Source organism: Rhinolophus sinicus, chromosome 2, assembly GCF_057876585.1.
Source record: "Rhinolophus sinicus isolate RSI-liver-muscle chromosome 2, RSI-T2T, whole genome shotgun sequence".
In the NCBI taxonomy this organism is placed as follows: domain Eukaryota; kingdom Metazoa; phylum Chordata; class Mammalia; order Chiroptera; family Rhinolophidae; genus Rhinolophus; species Rhinolophus sinicus.
In genome coordinates this window covers 772,435-791,943 of record NC_142502.1, presented here as the reverse complement: position 1 = coordinate 791,943, position 19,509 = coordinate 772,435, and the positions used below count along the sequence as shown (strand labels likewise).

Genomic DNA, 19,509 nt, shown 5'->3' with positions numbered 1-19,509 from the left:
GATGTGGCCACTGAGGAAGTGTGCCCAGACGGCTCATCCTCAGCCTTTTATCTTGACAGGAAAGGTTTCGTCTGCAGTTGCCTCAAAATGTTCTTTCCATTTCATCATCGTTTAATATTTTATAGCCTGTGCTCTTCGACAACTAATTAAAACCATCCATAGCCTGTCAGGGCAGAAGCCCACTGAGGAAAGTCTAATAAGATGTTTCTGGATGTTACACACAACTGTTGTACACGCTCAAAACTTTTACACTACTCATTGGATCTGAGTCTGACATTTAAACTTTGAAAGGGAGTTTTATTACCAAATGATTATAAAAAGACAAAACATTCAAAGTAGTTACTAATAAGAGCATTTTACAAACATGACTAAATCAGACGGTCTTAATTTCTTCATGGCTGAATAATAACTAGAATTAGGTGGATTGAATCAGAATCTCAGAACCAACTTTATTCTTTGCTCCCGTTAACTTCTCATGCTTTAAATCATATCTGCCCCCATATTAATGCTGTTTCTACGGTGGAGTTTCCCGACAGAAAACCAAAAGGAAAAGAGTCCCACGGCCCCAAACATCTTATAACTAGTCACCTGACATAGATTGCTTTCAGAGTCACGCAGAAACGCCCCAACACACAGGCCAGTCCTTCGATGAACAGATAGGCTGGACCACACACACTAACTGTCCCTTCATTTCCATCTCACTGCTCTTCTTCATGGCAGCTCTTAACTCTGTTTCTCTCGTAAACGCGAGCCCATATTAGGACCTGTTCTTAATCCACAGGTTGAGGTATTGTCTGCCCCCTGGGCAGCGCTGACCCGTGAGTCCCATCCAACAGGACCTGACAGGTGGCAGCTGACGCTGCCGCCACCACCAGCAGTGCAGCGCGCCTCCCAGCCACCCTGGCCCCTCACAATAGCGATGTCCCATTTCCCACTATCGGTTGTTGTTTTTTCTCTAGAATCTCTACAAATTGAATTGTACAATATGACATCTTTTGTTTGTTTTTCATTTTAAAACCTGTATGGATGTATAATTGAAGCAAAATAAAGAACGAGGGCCCCCTGCACACCTATTTAAAAGGAGCAATTTGATAAGTGTTGAAATATGTTACCTGTGAAGCCATCACCACGATCAAAAAAATGAGCATGTGATTGACTCCCTGCACCCTCTGCACCTTCCCCTGGGACAACCCTGCTGCCTGTCCACCTTCAAGCAGTGGCTATGTACCCTCTGTCACCACAGATGGGCGGGCGCTTCCCACAGAGTGTGCACGAGGGCTGCTCCCAGCCTGACCTTGAGATTCGTCCACGCTCGGGCATGTGCCGATGGGTGGCACTGGTTGTTGCTCAGTAGTATCCTCTGGTGGACACGCCACAACCTGTTTACCCCTCCACCTTCTGATAGAAGGCTCATCCACATGCACACGCTTGTTGCTTGTTACGGCGCATGCTTGCGTCTGTAAGTAAGTGCTTAGGTGTGGCAAGGCCAGGCCACCTGGTGAGCTTCTGCAGGAGGTCTTCAGAAACCGCCAAACTGTTTCCCAAATTGGCCGCACCGTTCTGCATCCCCAAGAGCGGTGTGTAAGCGTTCTAGTCCCTCCACATCCTCCCCACCACTTGCTACAGGTGGTCTTTTCAATGTAGCCATGCTAGTAGCTGTGTGCTGCTGTCTCGGTGTGGTTTTCATTTGTGTATCCCTGAAAGAAATTAATCCCTGAAAAGAAATCCCTGAAAGAAATTAATCCCTAAAAAGAAATCCCTGAAAGAAATTAATCCCTGAAAAGAAATTTGTGGTTTTAATTTGGTTTTAATTTGTGTATCCCTGAAAGAAATTAAATCTAAACAAGGGGGGGGGGTACTTTTCCACGGGCTGAAACCGGTATGTCACCCACATAGCTTGTGTGGCCAAATGTCACTGTAATATTTGGCCCATTTTTAAATGAGCTGTTTGGTTTTTTACTGTGAGTTTTGATAGTACTTTTTATATCTGGATACAAGTCTTTGAACTCAGTTGGAAATCTGACTATAACTGTTGACTTCCCCAAAACTGTTGACCAGAGGCCTTTTGATAACATAAGCAGTCGAGGAACACATATTTTGGATGTTACATACATGAGGTCTGACACTTGTTTGGGAACTCATCCGAGAAGAAGTGCCACATATCTCACTGCTGAATATCACTACAGTCACCTTCGAAGGACTCCCCTTGGGAAGCTATGCACCGACACCAGCACCTAGTCCACCCTTCAAAGCAATTTTGGAACTTGTTTTCTGGAATGGCCATCAGAGCTGTCATCATATAACCCTTGATGTCCTGAATGTCATCAAAATGTCTTCCTTTCAATATCTCCTTTATCTTCGGGTAAAGAAAGAAGTTATTGGGGGCCAGATCAGATGAGGAGGGAGGGTGTTCCAATACAGTTATTTGTTTACTGGCTAAAAACTCCCTCACAGACAGTGCTGTGTGAGCTGGTGCATTGTCGTGATGCAAGAGCTCCTTCCAGACCATTTTTGCACACACCTTTCTCAAGCCAAGATTTTCAGTTAATATTTCCCTAACTGTTTCTCTATAGATGTTTACTTGGTCTGCAATGCTTCTCAGTCAGCTGACAATTTTGACGCACAATTCAGTGAATATTTGCAATGTTTTCATCAGTTCTGCTCATTACTGGCCGCCCTGACCTCCCTTCATCAGTGACGCGTTCTCTCCCCTCAGAAAAACGTTTAATCCATTTGTACACTGCCGTTTTCTTCATGGCATTATCCTCATAAACTTGCCCCTGATTTCACTTCGACTCTTGCCAAGTTGAACAAGAAATTTAATGTTTGTTCATTGCTCTAATTCAAGCTCAGACATTCTTGTGACAGCACACAGCAACAATAATGAATGCCACTCAGCATGACACTGCCACACGTCAACATGAACACAGCTGTGAGACACTGATAAACCAAGGTGATGAAACCTTCCCGAGCTGTGTGTACAGTGCTGCCGATGTAAGCGCACGGTGGTAAGTTCGCAAACTTAATTGCCAGACCTCATATTATATACTGTATTCTTACAATGAAGTAAGCTGGATGAAAGAAAATATTAAGAAAACCATAAGGAAAAGAAAATACATTTATAGTTTTTATTGAAATAAATGTGTTTATAACTAGACCCACGCAGTTCAAACTCATGTTGTTCAAGGGTCAGCTATAATTTCTCCCAGTGTATGGCTTATCTTTTCATTCTCTTAACAGTATCCCTGGAAAAACAGATGTTTTTAAACTAATTAGAAACTACAATTAATATTTTCAGAGTAGATACTTCATCTTTGAAACAAGAGGAAGGCTCAGTGAGTAAGGAAAACTCAGAGAACTAGAACGAGTTCTCAGAATAAAATATCTAATTATGAGAATTCCAGTTTCAGGCTGACACAGAAAGAAGTTGTATGTCACTCCCATGCTTACAATAAAAATCAGAACAAGTTGAAATTTAACAACTTTTCTTGATCCATCAGAGAACTGAGGTAACAGGGCAAAGCCCCACCCTGACATCTGGAGACAGGGGTGCACCCAGGGTCACAGAGACCCGCCACACACTGGGGGAGCACTTCCGCTGTGACTGACAGAATTGCAGGCACATGACAGCGAGGACCCCAAGGCCCAGCCTTTGGGAGGATCCCGCGAGGCCGTGAGCTTTACCTCCAAGAATTCCTCAGGTTCTTGTGCTTAAGATGCAAGAAATGGTCCTCCTTTCCAATCTATGCCTTGCATTTCTTTGCTTGATTGCAGAGCTGGAACCCAGTACAATGCTGAAAGAAAGTCCTTAGGACGGTTTTCTCAAGATGTGCAACCCTACGTGTACAGTGTATCAAGCTGTGAACTGCGTGTACCTACCTGTGAGCACCACAGCACAGTAAGACACATATTGTCAGTCCCAGAAGGCCCTTGGTGCCCCTATCTAGTCAACCTCAGACATCTCAAGAGACAACTGTTCATTTTCCTGTCACCATAGATTAGTTTTGCGTTTTATAGAAGTCAGTATAAATGCAATAACATGACATGTACTCTTGTGCCTGGCTTCTTTTTCTCAGCAAAATGTTTTTGAGATTCAGTAGCCAGTTGCTTTCTATTACTGAGCAGAATTCTTTAAGTCACTGAACCATATTTTATTGATTCTCTGATTGATGGATGTCAGCATTACTTCCATGTTTTTATTGTTAGGAATGAACCACTATGAACACTTGTGTACTTGTCATCTTGCGGGCTTATGTTCTCATTTCTATTACTTTAGCCATCTAGTGGGGGCTCAGCGGGGTCTTGGTGCCATGACTGCATTTACCAGACGGCTGCGGCTGAGCACTTCCCATGGGGTCCGACATCCATATGCAACATCTGTCACTGTCTAGTGTCCATGTGTATCAAGTATTTTGTCTCTTCATTATTATATATTATTAAATTGTAGTACTTTTTATGCATTTGATGTACAGGATTCTTCTCAACTAAATGTATAACAAATGTTCTCTCCTAGTCTTTCTGTGCCTTGCCTTTTTCAGAGGGTTTCTTAATGGGGTTATTTATGACCAGAAAATTTTAAGTTCTGAATTTGATCAAGTCCAATTTATCATGATTTTTTTTCTGGTTAGTATTTTCTGTGAGTTTTAAGAAAACTTTACTTATTGTAAACTTATTAATACATTTTCTTAAGTTTTCTTCTAGAAGTTTTATAATTTTAGCTCTTTTTTTTAGGTCAATATTCTATGTTGAGTTAGTTTTGTGGCATGATATTAAAAAAAAAAGAGTCTTATTTCAGTTTTCCTAAATGGATATCCAGTTGCTCTAACATCATTTGTTGAATAAACTTTCCTTATCCCAATTAAATTAAATTGCCTTGAATACACACACACACACACACACACACACACTCACACACACACACACACACCAGTTTATGCTGCTATAACAAATAAATATATACATTATAGAGCATTTAGGTGCCATAACAACTACACCACAGCCTGGGGGGCTTAGTAACAAACACTTATTTCTCACGATTCTAGAGCTTGGGAAATCCGAGATGAAGGTGCTGAGACCTCTGCTGTGTGGTGAAGGCTTTGCACATGTTTTCCTTGCGTCTCTGCAGGGCGAGAGTGGAGAGGAAACCCAGTGACCTCGTGTCTCTTCTTACAATGGCACTGACCCCATTCTCGTGGCTCCACCTTCGTGACTTCATCACCTACCAAAGGCCCCGCCTCCAAATGCTGTCACACTGGGGATTGGGCTTCTACCTATGACTGCAGGGGGACACAAACATTCAGTTCATGGCATGTTCATTTAACGTCTTCATCCAGCTTTGGTCTGGGGATTATGCTTCTCATGTCGTTGCAGACTGTGGGTCTCAGGACACAAACCTCACTGGTTTCCAAAGTTAGAGGCTTGGCGGGTTTGTCTGTCCAGCACATATCTTAAAGTTGGGGTGCCCGATGTAGGGTTCAAACCCTTCAGTCCTCAGGGGGATGCTTCAGGTTTTGAGTTCCCTCTCAGGTGTGGGTCACCACGCCGGGATGCGGTTTATGGCGACACTGCACCCCAGCTCTTCCTGCTGCTTTGATGTGGTATTCCTCTTGCGGGCCCAATGTGTGCTCAGCACGCAGCTGGACTTCAGGCTGTTTAAGGGGAAACGGTTCCGTGTGCAGCTGCGGATGGAATGTCCATCAGAGAAGGGGGTTCAGGATTTCCTTGTGGCACCATTTTGAACGAGACTACACCACACTTGAATTCCCCAAGATTCCCCTTAGTCACTTAATTAGCTGCATTAAAAGAGAAAGAAAGAAAAAAGGAAGGAAGGAAGGAAGGAAGGAAGGAAGGAAGGAAGGAAGGAAGGAAGGAAGGAAGGAAAGAGAGAAAGAAAGGGTGCATTTTTATACCATTCAGTTAAAAATAGTATTATATCCTTTTTAATTTTAGTTTTGACCCATGCATTATGTGCAAGGGTGTTGTTTGACTTCAAATTAATGGAGGCTTTTCTAGAAATCTTACTTAGCGAATCCAAATTCCATTCTGGTTAGATAATACACTCTGTTTGATTTCAATTCTTTTAAAATTTTTGAAACTTTATTTATGGCTCAGCCTATATCCTATATTGGTGAATGTAGCAGTTGAAAAAAATGTATATTCTGCAGTTGTTGGATGTCATAGTCTATCCCTGTTAAATTGATTAATAACCTTGTAATGTTATTTAATCTTTTCTTACTTTACTGATATTTGGTCTGTTTGCTGTACTAGTTGCCGAAAGAAGTGTGTTAAAATCTTCCATTGATTCAGGCTTTATTTTTCCCTTTAAATTGTCAAGTATCACTTAATATGTGTAAAGGCTCTGTTTTTTGGTACATATTAATTTATCATTGTGTGCTACTCATGAATTGTTCCTATTAGCATTATGTAATATTTCTTTGAACTTTGATTATATTCTTTGGTTCTTAGTCTATTTTACTGATAAAAGTATATAAGTGAAATAATACAGTATTTGTCTTTCTCTGACTTATCTCGCTTAGCACTATACCCTCCGGGGCTTCCATGTTGTTGCAAATGGCAAGATTTCTTTTTTTTTTTTTTATGGCTCAGTGATATTCAATTGTACACATACATTTTCTTTGTCCAGTCATCTATTGATGGACATCTAGCTTGTTTCCACATCTCGGCTGTTACTAGTTATGCTGCAATGATATTTCACACATATGAAATCTAAAAACAAATACATAACTAAAACAAACAAACAAAACAGAATCATACCTATAGATATAGCGAACAAGCTGATGGTTGCCAAAGGGGAGGGGGGTGGAGGGATGGATTAAATAAATGAATGAAAAACAATAATATAAATAAATAAAATGTAGACTCAGAACAAGCAAGCAAGCAAGCAAGCAAGCAAACAAACGAAAATTCTGTAAGCGTCCAAAAAGAAAACCCTGAGGCTGCTCATCAAGCTGTTTGGAGCCGAGTTCTCACCCTTGAACCAAACACTGTCAGGCCAGAGAGCTGCACCTAGAGGAGTCCCACTGGCTAAACGTCAGTCAAGTGTCCACCCCCGGTAGTGGGGGCGGAGTCAGCCTGACCACAGCGGCATGAAACGAGGATGAGGGAGAGGTGGTTCCCCAAAGAGAAACGCTCAGAGGAATAAAAAAATGGATAATGAGAGGTAAGATGCTCTCAAGCCCAGCATTAGAGCAAGACGTGAAGGGGGAAAAGTACAGTCACTCAGCCTTCTTTTGTTTCCTGTTTGTGTGGTGGACAGTTTTTATTCATTTGCTTTTATATCATTCGTTTATTTGTGTTTATAGATAACAAATAGCTCGATCTTACTTCTATATTCACATTGTCATATCTGCCTTTTAATTGAAGAGTATGGATTATTAACTTTAACGTAATGATTGGTATGTTAGAATTAGATTTACCACTTTTATGATGTATTTTTCATGTGTCTTCTCTGATTTTTTTCTTGTTTATCTTCCCGTACATTTTTGGGGAGGTGGGGGTGGGAGATTACTTGTAATATTTTTCTTTAGTATCCAATTTTAATTTGTTTATTTACTTTTGGGGGTTTTGCATTTGTAGGTGTATCTTCTAGGCATTACAGTATGTACACCTAAAATTCACAGGCTACTTACATTTAATACGTTACCTCCTTATCTAAACTTTTAAAAATTTACAACCCTTATTTCCCTCTCCTTTCCCCTGCTGTCTTTTAGGAAGAGGTTCCCATATAGGTTACATACACATACATTGAAAACCTCAGCATGTTTGGATGAAAAAGGCATTTGATGGAAAGTGACCTCACAGGATGACCTGATCATAAATCCCTAACTGGGCAGGTCATGGGGGGTCATCATGCCCAAGGCCTGCAACTTCTTTAGCGAAAGGTTTGTCTTTGGCTTAAGCAAGCCTGTCCATTGTTTCTGTGCAGCTCGGTTAACACACCTTTGGAATAAGCAGTAACCACCCTTACAAGCACATAATCTAGTTAACTCCCCTGTAATCCCATCCCCGCCTTGCTTTCTCCCACCCCCTTTCATCTTCCTGATGTTTCCTCCTTAATTCCAAATGCATAAAAGAAACTGCAAAACTGTCACTCTCCAGAGCATTTATCTTGCTTCTCAGAAATTGTCGTCAGTTCGGCTCAAAGAAACTCTTACAAAAATTCTCTACAGGTTTGGATGTTCTTACATCAACCATGTTACATATGTTTTTCTATAATTTTAGAGAGTCATATATATTTAATGCACTAAGAGGAAAATGTGTCTTTTATATTTACCGTGATATTTACCATTTGTGATGCTTTGCCTTTATTCCTAAAAATCCAAGTTTTCTTGAAGTATTTTTTCTCTACAAACAGAAAAAAAAAAAAACCTTGAAATTTCTTGTAGAGCAGTTCTATTGGTAATATATTACTTTTGTTTTAAAATTCTTTTAAAATGTCATTATTTTACCTTCATTACTGAAGGATATTTTTGCTAACTATAGAATTCCATATTGACATTTTTTCTTCCAGTACTTAAAATATATTGTTTTTTCCTACAGATTGTTTTTTATTTTCTATAGATTCTGATTAGAAATCCGTGCTCTTTTGAATTAGTTTCCCCTTTATGCAATGTGTTGTTTTTTGCAACTGCTTTGAAGATTTTTTTCCTTATCTTTGAGTTACAGCATTTGATTATATGACTAGGTGTATTTTATTTTAATATATGTTTAAATTTTATTGAATACATGTTATAGAATTACTTTGTGTGGAACTCACTGAATTTGTTAAATATGAAATTTTAATATTTTATTAATTTGGGGGAGCTTTTGGTCATTATTTGTCCAATAAGTTTTCTCTTAAAGGGGAACAGAATATGTCACCTCAAAACATGTCTCTTTGGCATAAGGATTATTTGGACCTTGTTATTTTTTAAAAACAACAGAAGGAGAAGCTCTGAAAATCAAGTAGTAGTTACCCCTTTATAAGAGAAATGTACATTTATAAAGGAAATCTTCATTTGTAAGGGTGTCTCCATCTTTGTACCAGGAAGAGGATGGTGACTAAATCTCTAGAAACTCTCATGGCAATGGAGAGACTTGAACTTAAATCTGAATCACAATCAGACCTTTGTTTACTGTTTTCCTGATAATCTCCCACAATAGGCCTTCCACCCTCCCTCCACGTTTCTCTTTTTCTTTTCTTTTTTTTTCTTTTTTTGGTCTTTACTGGGAGATGATATTTAAGTTTGTGGCTTGGGCCATTTCAAGGAGTTGCTCAGTTTTCCTGGGTCTCTCCCATGTGTGCAGGAGGTATATATGCTATTAAACTTCTGTTTGTTTTTCTCCTATTAATCTGTCTTTTATTACAAGGAAATCTTAGCCCAGAACCTAGAAGGGTAGAGTAAAAATCATTTTTCTTCCCAACCACTCTCCTGTTATGAGCTGGATTGTATTCCCCCAAACCACATATGTTGGAGCCCTAATTCTTAAAATGACTGTATTTGGAAATACGGTCTGTAAGGGGGGTCACATAGATTAAGTAAGGTTGTAATGGTGGGTCACTGGTCCAATAGGACTGTTTTCCTTATAAGAAGAAAGAGAGACACCTTCATAAGTTTCTATTTTGACTTGTCTTTACTTTGGGCAAGTTTGCATTATAAGACATGGATCATTTTAATCCAAAAGAGGCACAAAATGTCTAGCTGTCTCTTTTTGTGATGTAACCATCCACTGATGATTAATGTTAGACTCATTAATTCATTAGGTTTTACAGAATAATCATATCTCTCATTCTTTCTTCATGCCTTGGCTAAGATACTTCTGTAAAAGAACACCCCCCTTATCTGTGATTGAGGTAACTTGCAGTCAGTACAGGAAAGGAAAGATAACTGCCAAATTATTTATGTGGGGTTTTTGTTTTGTTTTGTTTTGTTTTGTTTGCACCATTTTTCAAAATAATGAGTTAGTTCATTAGCATTCTACACTGGGAACAATTTGTTTTTTAAACTATTATTGTTAACTAATGTAATTATAAGTATTTCACATTTCAATTCATTGAATTTACTATCCTTATTGATCCTCAAGTTTTCTCATATTTGGTCAGTGGGAACTTCTTCAAATTTGCTGCTTCGATCTTATGACACCCACCATGCCATCTTTGATAGCCTATTTATTGTATACAAGGTCCAGATGGTCCAGGCTCATCTTATGCATTTCTGACTCCATGTCTAGACCCTGACTTATTCTGGTGGAAACTAATATATCAGGACCTTAGTTTGGTCACTTAGAAGTACTTATTACCACTGGCCATTATTTCTAGGCCATTTTAGTGGAAAAAATGACAGGGCTCTTTTTTTAATATAAAATACATCATGACTTCATTCTTATGTAGCCAAATTACATTCATAATTCTGGGTTTTTACTAAACCTCTTATATCTTACATCTGTGCTTTCTTTATCCTCTGCCAAAGAACTTGGTTCTAAATAATACTGTAAATGACAGAATAAAATAATATATAATCACTAAGTTGCTTTATCCCACAATACCACACCCAAGAGTCTTAGAATAACAATGTGAACATGCCTATTCAACAATATGATTACAACAAAAATAGTATTAACTTTTTAAAGTGTTTTTTAACCTTAATATGTACTTTACAAAGGATGTACAGTGTACTATTTTAGAGTCATTTTAATATTTTTCTGTGTAGTCATTTCACCAACTGTATAAACATTAAAATTTATTTGTTTATATCTTTGGATTTTTAGAAATAAAACATCGTATTTAGCTCACATTTGTAGACAATGACTTGTGTAGAAGAGGAGGAAACCATTATCAAATGATGATTGAATTATTCAGTGATATACTATGTCACTGAATATCTATCATGAGCCAGATATTTTGTACCCTTCATCTCAATTACCTTTCAAAATGATCTCATTAAGTAGAAATTACTGTCTCCAATTTAAAGATGGAAGACTGATTCTCAGAGGTAATTTTCTCAAGGTCACAAACCCAGAAAACCACATGTTAATAAGTAAATCTAGATCTGCCTTACACAACACCAGGCCTTTCCCACCATCCACTGTAGATTTGTCTTACATTCAATATCTCTCACATTGTAGGTTATGGTTGAAGATCACCAGACTCTCTTCCTAATACAGAGTTGGCCATTTGCTAATGTAATAACTGATTTGCTGTTTTAACAATTTTCACTATTTTAACCAAAGATGTTCCATATTTTATCATTTAAAGGAATGACTCACATTTGACCAGTTTCCAAGAAAGAAAATAAAAAGTTTAAGGTAAATGTGTTTCTAGACCATGTGGAATGTTCAGGTGACGATTCCAGGACACTCCCCTCCGAGCTCTGTCCCTCTCACGGTCTCATCTTCCTATAGGCATTTCACTTGAAAATAAGCTGAATAACTTGACTGTGGGAGTTCTGGGGGAGTGTTCTGAAAACATGAGCAAGAACATTCTGTCTAAACTCAGTCCCCTCAGAGGAACCCTAGGGTTGGGGACAGCCCCTGAGGATCAATAAATGGAACCTGATCAAAGAAGTCACACTGAGTGACCAGCTGTATGTGTTTGCTCTGTGTTGCCATAAACATCTACATATGTTGTACAGATTCTTTATTTTAAAAGGAAAATATTAAAAGTAGAACTAAAAATACTTGCTGTGACTTCTATGCTGAGGAATGACTGTGTAGCAGATCCACGAAGCAGAACACAATGTGCCGTGGGCTCCCAGTAGCATCTCCAGGGCGGGGGGAATGCTCACCAGCTTCAGAAACCGAGCAGAGAACAGCACGTCAGCACCCACGGCCACCACCACCAACTGATCATTTGTCTTCACATCAAAACGTTCATATGAAACTTTAATTTCCTACTGACTTACCAGCTTTAAAACAGGGGTGAATTCCCAGGTTGTGAACTCCTACAGGACAAAGGGCTCCGTCCCCTTGGGAAACATGACAGGATCCCCATCCTGTGCTATTCTCAGCTTTGCGTAGGTACCTTTCGTTCATGCAACACAGCTCCCAAAGAAAGTCTTTTATAACAGGTCATGTCTGAAATGCTAACGTTAAGAATGTGACCTGGTGCCACCAGGTGGTGGTGACATAGAGATGAATAAGGTGCTGCTGTGCTCTTAGGAAGCTGGGACTAGAGGGACTGCAGGTGTGACAATCGGTGCATGGCAACAGCACGGACAGAGTGCTAGAGAAGAGAAAAGCAGAAACGCAGGCGCTGTGCACACATCATCCTCAGGTCAGAAAACACTTCTGAGAGGGAAGCATTTCATTCTGGACATGTGTTGAGCTGAGGACAGTGGGGAATTTGTTTTTCTTAAAAAAATAAAAAAGATGTCCCACAAAACACTTCAAAAAACAGATGAATTACAACCAAACACTTTTAAATGTTCTGTTAAACTCAAAAATTTTGTTCAGAAAATCCCCAGAGGTCAAAAACTAATACAGACCAGGTAGAACTGAATTCTCGGCTCCCTGGGGCTGGTTTTCCCACCAGAAATCTGAAGCCTTGGGTTGCACTGACCACTCAGCTCAATGCGGATGTGTCTTCAGCCAAAAAGAGTGGGGGTTTAGAAGCAAGGCCCTCGTATAAATATAAGTCGCTTGAAGAACTGACAAGTTTCCTTCCAATGTGGAAAACACACTATTCACTTAAGAATGTGTAATTATGGTACTGCCTGCTGATTTGGGGTTCAAATTCATCTAAATCTCTATGATCCAATATACTACATTTAAGTACAACTTTGTGCAAGATGGAAACATACTATAGCTGCCAGGTGTGATGACTGAGATCTTGAAACATGGTTTGTGCAATGAGGAACTGATTTTATTTTTATTTACTTTTAATTAATTTTGGTTTGAGTGGCCCCATTTTGCTAGTGGCCACCTCACTGGACAGCACAGAGGCTGCAAGCCCCTGGCCAACAGGTTAACTTCAAGTGGGCCCTTGAGGACAGTGATTCTCCCTGAAGGAATACACACAACATGGGCCCCTTGGTTCCACTAAACTCAGTTTATTGTGAACTTGAAGTCTGCAATTATAAAACACAAGAGAAAAAGGCTACCGTAAGCAAGAGTCTGCAGAAAAAAGAGCAAAATTCCATCCCTGAGGACTTCAGACATTGGAATTATCAGATGGGGAACATAAAACAAGCATGTGTGAACGCAAAGGGGAAAAAAGATAGAATTAAAAGTATAAGGCAGAAACTAGAGACCATCAAATATTAACAGGTAGATTTGGGAAAGAACCGAATAGGGTTTCAAAAACACACACATGCGTGCACATGCACACGTGCAGCACACACACAAACACACACTGTATATGTGTGTGTATATATATATATATATATATATATATATATATATATATACACATATATATAGCAAATGAAAAATTCTATGGGTATTTTAAGCAACATTGAAGACTTAGCAAAAGATTCAGTAGGCCAGAAGATATTTTTGTAAATATTACCTAGAAATAAAACAGAATTACAAATAGAGTTAAAATGTAAGAAACAAATAAAAGGCCTGGAAAACAGGACAAGAATATCTAACATACACCTAATGAAAGTTCCAGGAGACAATAAAAGTGAGAATGGGAGAGGAATAATGGTTGAAAATATGTGTGAATTAAAGACATAAGGAGATTTCGCTACATAACTACCAAAATGGCTAAACTTAGCACCTGCTAATACCAAGTGTGGGGAAACCTGCAGAGCACTAAACATCTTAGGACTTGGAAGCTGGTGGGTGCTGTTTGGCAGAATCTCCTAAATCGTTAGGCACGAGTGTCCTATGACCCAGAAATTGTCCTCCCATGTGTACACCCAACCGCATGTGACACGAGCCTGAAGACATGTGCAGGAGTGTTCACAACAGTACCCAGAATGCCAGTGGGAAACAACCCTCCGATGGGTAAGTACACTGCAGTGTATTTATTCAGTGGAATATTATACCATAATGAAAAATGGACACGGCACCGCTAAATACAACATGGGTGAATCTCATGGGACAACAGAGAGAGAACAAAGCTGGACACAAAATACCCCATTTATATGACGCTCTTCAGCAGGTGGAACTTCCTGTGGTGTTGCCATCAGGGCCGGCCTATGGAGGGGCGCGGTCGGTGACCGAGGGGCTGGTCCTCTGGAGCTGGGCTCACTCTGGCTGTAGTCTTGGTTGTGCCCACACGGCTGCATCTAGCTCACAATCATCCCTGAAGGTGCACAGTAAAGATAGGTGCCCACTTCTCTGCTTTCTCCGGTGTGATGCTTTGACTAATATGTTTATCAGAAGTGGCAATAGAGGAAGGGAGCAATTTTAAAGATATCATAGCCCTGTGGTGAATCTGTAAGGAAAGATTTATGTGTTCTTCTCCAGCTGAGCTTTTGTCTTTGTCGTTTTCCTCTAAGAGAAAGCAGACAGGTTGAAAATAACACAGTGCGTGGCTAGCAGGGGCTGTAACTGTGAAATCCAAATAGTGCCTTCATTGCACCTCCAGCTACGGCCGTGCCTCCCGCACTCTCCTGACCTTGACCTTCATGTCTCCCAGTGTTTTCTTGCCTCCCCCGAGTAGCTTCAGGGACAGTCCAGCTGTCTCCAGGGCGGCTTTCTATCTTTAAGTTCTCTGACGCCCCCAGTGACCCACAGACAACCGGTGAGATGCAGGTGGTACCATTTACCCAGGAGGAAGCCTCTTTGGAGAAGCCTCTGGGATTTAACACTCACTTATGTTTTCCCTAAAACTTACAACTAATTCTGGTGGTACCCAAAGCAGTTCTGACAGTTGGTCCTGAAAGGCACACACATACGTGCACACATACAGGCATGCACACACAAACATGCACACACTCATTCACACACATACCAGCACACTCACACTCACACATACACTTACACACATGCATGCATAAATATGCACACACACTCATTCACACACACAGGCACACACACACTTACATACATGCACACACACAGGCACACACACTTACATGCACACACACTCACTCACACATATACAGGCATACACACACTCACACATGTACACACAGGCACACACTCACACACTTACATACATGCACACATGCTCATTCACACACTTACATACATGTGCACACGTGCACAGGCCACACGTGCATACATGTACACACAAGCACACACACATATTTGCACCCATGCATACACAATAATGCCCTCTCCTGGTCCCCCAGGATGCCAGCACAATGGAGCCATCACTCATTATTAGTGAGAAGGAGCCAAGGAGAGGTGACTCTCGGTGGACAAGAGCTGCCCCTCCATCCTCCCTCCCTCACCAACATGGCGGGGTCTAACTTTTTACAGGAAGGTGTAGTTTCCTTACAGTAACCAGATTGAAATGATTCTTCACTTCTTTAAACAATTACTGCCTTCACAATTCATTTGGAAAATTTAAAAAAAAGACGTGCTACTTTGGGACAAATTGTCTATTTTTATCTCACTGTTATTTAATACTTTATCTATCTGTATATTATGACCTCAAGGAGGTGGCACATTCCTTGAGGTCAAAGCTGCAACCTCACAATCCAGACACGCAAAGCCCGACTGTGCAGTAGTCATCTGTGGATGGGTTTAGACTGGCAGCTTTACAAGGCACGGAAAAAAAACAGGCTTTTTCCAACCCTCCAGTGCATTTTATCCAATTTCAGTTTACCCAGGAGTGGCTCAGGAATAAAGCATTCAAAATCTTGGTCTAAGCTTGAAATTGAACCCTTGTGGAAATTCCTTGGGGTTGGTTGGCTTCGGTTAACGGGCTGCCTGCCTCCTCGGTATTTTCCACCTCTCCAGATTCCATCCGACTGTGCACACCCGCCAAGTCGGTGTGGACCCGCTGATGCCAGGCCGTCTCGGAGTCAAACAAGAAAGGAGGATAAAAGCAGCACAGTGGGCCTTCCAGAGAATGGAGGGGCTCAAAGTGAAGCCAACACAGGGAGTCTGGCTAATCAAAGACTAGTTCTTAGCAACATCAGAGAAACGGTCAACTCAGTCCAGAAACCGTGAAGCCCCCAAAGAGAAAAATGATCATGTGTGCTTGTTGCCTCAGGCAGTTGTGTGACATCGACGTCAGTGGAGGCGCTTTATTTAGTGACAATACCTTGGTAGCACAGAAGCGTGGAGGAATGACGCTCTCATGTCACCCTGCTCTCTTCCCCTGCCCAGGGTGAAATCCTGGAGCGGTCACTCTCGATACGAAACTCTGGTCTGGGGTAGCGACAGAAGTCCACACTGTCATCCAAATAAAGCTTCTCTCACCTCCTCTTGCACCTGGACATCTCCCTGGGGTGAGGAGATGCCTACCTTCTATCAGGAGCTCTTTACACCTGAAAAGGGTAGAAGAGTAAGGAGCTGGCAGGCAGGCGTCATACTGACCAGTGTGACGGTTACCTGGCATTGACGTGTGCTGGCAGTGAAGAGTTCCATGGCCAGCCCTTTTCCTTCTCGATTCGTCATGAAAGGCCACTCTCCCTCCATTTCCTGTGTGTTATCATGACAAAAATATTAGGACACTTGTCAGTTATAGTCAAAGCCTAATGAGCATGAGAAAGGACATGGGCAGGGAACAGACTGGGCACAGCTGGACTCACCCAGCATCCATGTGTCTTCTGTTCCCCACAAGGAGAAGTAGGCAAGGCCCCTGACACAGAGCCCGGGGTTTCCCACTGTAACCACCTAGGAGTTGTGTTGTCTGGAGGGGAGTTTTGTCATGGTCTTGCGTACACTGAGAGCAAGCGGAAAAGAGGCCCCAGGTCCAGATGTGCTCTAGAGGGGACACATGCCGGGAGTGGCACTGCAACTCTCGGGGGCGACCTCCAGCCTGTGCATGGAGAAAACATGTGCTTCCCAGCAGGGTCTCCCCTGGGGGTCCTGGGGGGCGAGGGCCAACACCTGACCTCACACTCACGAGAGCCAAGCCTGTGCTGACCCTCTGGCACATCCTGGGAGAAGACTTCTCTAGAAGCATCGATTGTGCCCCCACAGAGGTCTTCGGGCTTCACACCAAATTGCTGCCCTGCTAGGACACTCGCTCCCTCCACCTCTCAGTAACAAATGTGCCCGACATGTTGCTTCCTCCTTGGTTCTCAAGAAAAGTTGAGACAAGATGTTAAACACCCACATGTGTGTCCCAACTCCCCACCCAGGGGCCCCAGGCAGAGGGGCTTTACCCTCTGGGACACGGAGCACAGGCCCACGAAGTCCCTTGGGCTCTGTCAGGGATGTTTCTCCCAAAGATCAGACTTCAGCTTTAGTCAACACTCTCAACCAGCTGATCAGAAATCTTGCATTATTTTTCACAAAAATGAAAAATTGGAAGAAGCCATGTGTGGCCTTCTCAGACTTGAATCCCTCCTTCAGTAAAGCAGTCTTGAGATGAAGAGCATGTACAGTGGTACCTCGGTTTTCTAACGTAATCCGTTCCAGAAGACTGTTCGAGTTCTGAAACGTTCGAAAACAGCCAACAGCTAGGCTTGCACTCAGCGCAAGCCAAGTGACATGTTCGACTTCTAAGGCGTGTTCGAAAACTGAAGCATGTACTTCTGGGTTTATGGCGTTCGTGAACCGAAATGTTCAACGGAGACATTCGAAAACCGAGGTACTACTGTAATGAATTCAAGCTTCATTAAAATTACACATGTAGCATGTGATACTGAATCGTCACAGTGTGTCCCCTTGACCCAACATGCCCAGTGAAACGGACAGGTTATCACCATACCATGAGCAAGCAGGACACCAGGAGATCACAAAAATCACCATGAACAGAATTGCAAGAACAAAAGCAGAGTGACATAATTGGACATCAGAATGATACCAGTAATATTTGGACATTTTCTAAAACTGAGAAGTGGTTATAGGCAGGGAAAGGGCTGCATCAGGCCTTGAGAGACCCAGTGCCTGGGGAAGTGTGTTGACACATTTGTCAGATGATTGACAGGGAATATTAAAAAGCAAAATTAGAACATAAGGTTTTTCTTCATTATAGCTCTGCTACTGTTGAAACATACAATGGAGAATAGACAGCCTCTTCAATAAATGGTGTTGGGAGAACTGGAAAGTCATGTGTAAAAGAATGAAACTGGACTGCTATCTGTCACCATGTACCAAAATTAACTCAAAATGGATCAAAGACCTAAACCTAAGACCTGACACAATAAACTGCATAGAAGAAAACATAGGTCCTAAACTTATGGATCTTGCGTTGAAAGAGGATTTTATGAATTTGACTTCAAAGACAAGGGAAGTAAAAGCTAAAATAAATGAATGGGACTATATCAAACTAGAAAGCTTCTGCACAGCAAAAGAAACCATCGACAAAATAAAGAGGCCACCAACTGACTAGGAGAAGATTTTTGCAAACAGTGCCTCTGATAAGGGGCTAATATCCAAAATATACAAGGAACTCATGAAAACTCAACAACAAAAAAACAAACAACCCAATTGAAAAATGGACAGAGGACCTGAATAGACATTTCTCCAAAGAGGACATACAAATGGCAAACAGACATATGAAAAGATGCTCAACATCACTAATCATCAGAGAAATGCAAATAAAAAACATGATGAGCTATCACCTCACCCCAGTCAGAACGGCTATCATCAACAGGACAAATAATAACAAATGTTGGAGAGGCTGTGGAGAAAAAGGAACCCTCATACACTGTTGGTGGGAATGCAGACTGGTGCAGCCGTTATGGAAGGCAGTGTGGAGGTTCCTCAAAAAACTACGAATAGAATTACCATATGACCCAGCAATCCCTCTCCTGGGTAATTACCCAAAAAATCTGAAAACATTTATCTGTAAAGATATATGTGCTCCGATGTTCATTGCAGCTTTATTTAAGGTGGCCAAGACATGGAAACAACCAAAATGTCCTTCGATAGATGAATGGATTAAGAAGTTGTGGTATATATATGTAATGGAATACTATTCGGCGGTAAGAAAAGATGATATAGGAACATTTGTGACAACATGGATGGATCTTGAGAGAGTAATGCTGAGCGGAACAAGTCAGACAGAAAAAGCAGAGAACCATGTGATTTCACTGATATGTGGTATATAAACCAAAAACAACAAAAGAACAAGACAAACAAATGAGAAACAGAACCTCATAGACACAGACAATAGTTTAGTGGTTGCCAGAGGGTAAGGGGGGTGGGGGGTGGGAGATGAGGGTAAAGGGGGATCAAATATATGGTGATGGAAGGAAAACTGACTCTCGGTGGTGAACACACAAGGTGATATATAGATGATGTAATACAGAATTGTACACCTGAAATCTATGCAACTTTACTAACCATTGTCTCTCCAATAAGCTTTAATTTTTTAAAAAAGTGCTTGATTCTTACATCTAAAACCAATTTTTTCAGTAGAGGTTGTTTTTGAATAGAGGACAATATGCCTGAGGCAACTTTAATGAGCTGGCATTTTGAAGGGAGGGAGGGCTG

The 19,509-nt window shown here is 41.2% G+C and overlaps 1 long non-coding RNA gene across 1 annotated transcript; it reads right to left on the bottom strand.

Annotated features, from left to right (window-relative positions):
• Positions 1-3,114: 3,114 nt before the first annotated feature.
• Positions 3,115-18,921, bottom strand: LOC141571743 (uncharacterized). The gene is made up of 4 exons (XR_012496834.2): positions 14,079-18,921; positions 11,677-11,786; positions 8,306-8,364; positions 3,115-5,792 (listed from the first exon to the last, which is right to left on the bottom strand). It is a non-coding gene; the product is annotated as an uncharacterized LOC141571743 (long non-coding RNA).
• Between the last annotated feature and the right edge of the window lie 588 nt (positions 18,922-19,509).